Here is a 3932-nt window from a genome sequence, read left to right as displayed (position 1 = left end):
TCAAGGATGCAGCTGAATTTGGCTATTTCTCGGAGACTTCAAAGTAAATCATTGAAACATTTGAAAAATAATAATTATAATATTAAGATCATGTGGTATAGAATTTTGGTTAGAATTCATGTTTAAACCTGCTCTATTGCTCCTAGTAATGCTCAAAGGATCATGAGCTACTGGTGCTGAAACTCAGGCTCCGCCATTAAAAATTATATACACTCAGCATTTTAGTCTATATATCTGGTTCTCAATTATACACTTTAAATATTTTTAAAAATGTAAATATAAGTACTCATGTTTGTTTAGTTTCTATCAAAAGTTGAGATTCAAAGGTTTGTAAAAACATTAAATTACAGATTTGAAGATAATTAAGAATAAATTTGTTCCTATCTGGAAAGGTACTTAAATATGTGTACAAATTCTGAGAAAAAATGTAAAATTTGTTCATCTCATTTTCAGACAATACACACTATGTTGGAAAATCTAATTTTTCTGAACAAAAATCATAGGGCAGCAGATAAGATGCTCGCCTCGCACACCACTGACCTGGACCACCTGAACTGCCAGGAGCAATTTGTGAATGTAGGCAGGAGTAAGCCCTAAACACAGTCAGGTGTGGCTCCCCCAAAATAAAATTGATTTTCTTTTTTACTATTTTGAATGGTCTAAAAAAGAGGCATTTTTCTTTCAATTATGATAAAGTGAATTTTGAAATTGTTCCAAGTAAGATACTTTTATCCTCTTAATGATCTCTTTGATTTTCTAATATCTTAAGTTATCCAGAGACTATCTCCCCTTGTTCTTAATAGAGCAATTATAATTAGAACTAATAATAGATGCAAACTTCTTGGAATATATATTGAATCCATTGTTCTTGAAAACATATGAGCTCATTTGCTTTAATAGTATAAGTATTTCCCTTAAGATTACTTTAATATATTTATCTTTTGCATGAGGAATTTATAAATTTCTGGTAATATATGTTAAACAGAAAGGAGACATTGTCATTTTGATACCTGCTTAGCAGATGAGAAAGGACATTTCCTAAATGTAGAAATTCAGCCAAACAGGTAGAGAATTACAGGCTTTTGTAGTCATAGACACTAGTGAATTAGACTTTAGGCATGAGCCATAGTAAAGCTATCTGAAAGACTGAAAAATAAAAGATTAGAAGGCCAACAAAAGATTTTTTGTGTTTCACTGTCAGAATCAAGATAAGAAATGTAAGAGGCAAGAATAGGATAACTTAAACTAATTAAGTTGATAATGGAAATAACTACCTTTTTGACTAAGGCCTAAAATTACCTGAAAGTGTGGACCAATTCTATAGATGTAATTTTCAGAAATCTTTTTGAAAGGAGGAATTATATGGGGATAAGTAAGACTGATAGTCTTTTTTCAATGCTTTATAGGCATAAAATATATCAAGCTGTCCCTCAAACTGATTTATGGGGCCTTTGTACAATGGGTAGGGCATTTACATTACACATGCCTAACTCAGGTTCAATCCTCATTATCTCCTATGGTCCTCAAGCACTTCCAGGAGTTATTTCTGAATGTAAAGCCAGGAGTAAACCCTATGCAACGATGAGTATGCCCTGCCCCCCAAAAAACAAAACAACAGTAAAAAAGAAAACAAACCAAGCCAAAAAATAAATGCCTGGTTTACGACCAAGCATGCGGGTCCTTATGTGATATATAAAAATATTTGCAATCAAAACTCCAAAGCTTTAGTTTAATGTGCAGTTTTAATTAATTAGGTTGCAGGTCCTTCCTATATTATCAAGGATTCTCCTTTACTCTTACATGAAGTCACTTCAGTCACTTCTCCTGTCCCATCTCCCTCTCTCCCTAATATATAAAGACCATTTATTCTCTGATCAAGAGATCTAGACTTTTGTCTTTTCCATGGATGTGATGTGTTGAAATAAAAGTGTCTTACCATTAGTAATAATTAATAGTTAATTTCTTAATGATATATTAAATCATATTTTTGTCCCCCAATTCACAATACAGACCAGGCAAAGGGCCTGGATTGAGGTGTATATGGGGTGCATTTACTGTACCTTCTCTTTCTATACAGTCAGTGTAAAGAACACAGCCTGTGATAAGAATTGGGAGGCCTTATCTTTTCTTTTCTTCTTTTTATTTTTGATTTATATATATATATATAAACATATATATATGCATATATGCAACATTCCCATGACCAATATCCCGTGTCCTTCCTCCCAACCCCACACTGGCCTGTACTCTAGTCAGGCTTTCTATATATCTGAATGATATATTAAATTTTTAAATACCTTGAAGTTCATAACTTGAAGTCCACTAAATAGTTTGAAGTTACCAAAATTAAAAATATTGAATGTACTTAGAGTTCAAGATGCCCACATGTTTTTAGAAATTAATAAATCAAGATTAATGTCAATCATTTTAATAAATAACCCTCTAGAACTGTGAAGAGCATACAGTAAAACTCATTTTAACTATGTATTGTGTTAAACACTCTTTACTTAATTATGAAACTATGCAATCATCTATGGCAATGAGATTTACCCTAAGCATGTTTTTTTTTCTCCCCAGTTAACAAAAGTAAGAGGCATACAGTTGGATGAAAAGTTACTAATTAATAACTTCAGAACCTGCTTTTTGGTGGTTGCATTATTGAGAATTTTTCAAAAATTTTATGTATTTAGTATGTTAGTTTCAGAAACCGACTAATCTTACACTAGGAATAAATATATCAAAACTGTCAGTAATCATTTGGAAAGGAAAAATGAGTCTTTCAAGGAAACAATTCATGGTGAGTAAAGTGCAAATGTATTGGTAACCTAAAGTATTTTATGGCCAAGGAAAGCATATATCATGTGAATCCTCTGTTTTTCTCAAGTGTCTCTGAAAATAAAGGAAGAAAATAGTGAATGATAAATCACACTTTAACCAAAAAAAAATTTAAGACCATAAGATCCAAGGGCAGCCCTAATGTGTAGCCTAAAATGTAGGAAATTCTAGAAAAAGTCATTTTATTCTCAGTAGTCAGAAAGAAAAGATACATTAAATAGTTTAAACAGCTAAAGCTCAATATTAAAATTTAACATAATTCCCTCAACTATCTCTCCTATCCCATAAACATTTCTATCTGTAATGAGAACTATGTAGTGTATTTACCCTGTTTTATCTTAATACACAGCAGTAGGATTGTAGTAATCATTAGAACATTTCATTTAAATTAGGTCCTGAGTGCCCTCTTAGCATAGGATTGCAACACATCTGCTGGAAATGCTTTAAAAAATCTAGGTTTTCAAAACAAAATATGAACAATTAACTATTCTATTTAAACTCTACTTACGCTTTCCATTTTATTGCACAGTAACAAATGTCAAACAGCTTCAGTTGGAGCCACAGACAGTGTCTAATTGTGTCTCTTCAATACAGGATGACTTTCCTGCAATTACATTGGCTGTTCAGCAGGGGGCAGTGGGCACAAAATACCAAAAGACTCCACAAGTGCTCTCAAGTCAAGAGATTTTTCACTTACTGATATCAGAAGGTATTAACTAGCCTTGAGCAGATAGGAGGATTTTGCAATCAAGGCTCTCCCAGTACCTGCAACATGCTGGCTAAGACAGTGAAACATTACTAAGTATTGGTAAATAGTAGTAGATACTCGTTTTCTCTCCTTTTATTTTAACACATTACAATGGTGGAAAATTCCTAAAGATCTAGATCTCTTGAGAAGAGACTAAATGGCAGACTGACACTTCCTGGTTCACAATCTATTTTGAAACCTTTCTTATCTAGTCCTGTAGCTTTGGGATGAGCAAACGTGACCACATAAAGACTATTTTAGAAGACTATTTAGACGTGCATTTGCTTGAGACTGGAGCCATAGCACAGTGGTAGGGCATTTGCCTTCCACTCAAAAGTCCCAGGACGGA

At 33.0% G+C, this 3932-nt stretch overlaps 1 non-coding gene across 1 annotated transcript; it reads right to left on the bottom strand.

The window, feature by feature from the left end:
• Window positions 1-1985: 1985 nt before the first annotated feature.
• Window positions 1986-2118, bottom strand: LOC126005099 (small nucleolar RNA SNORA51). Its single transcript, XR_007494277.1, has one exon. It is a non-coding gene; the product is annotated as a small nucleolar RNA SNORA51 (small nucleolar RNA).
• Window positions 2119-3932: the final 1814 nt, after the last annotated feature.

This window comes from Suncus etruscus, chromosome 3 (assembly GCF_024139225.1).
Source record: "Suncus etruscus isolate mSunEtr1 chromosome 3, mSunEtr1.pri.cur, whole genome shotgun sequence".
NCBI lineage: Eukaryota > Metazoa > Chordata > Mammalia > Eulipotyphla > Soricidae > Suncus > Suncus etruscus.
Note: the sequence above shows the minus strand (reverse complement) of the source record. Positions and strands in the feature narration are given on the sequence as shown.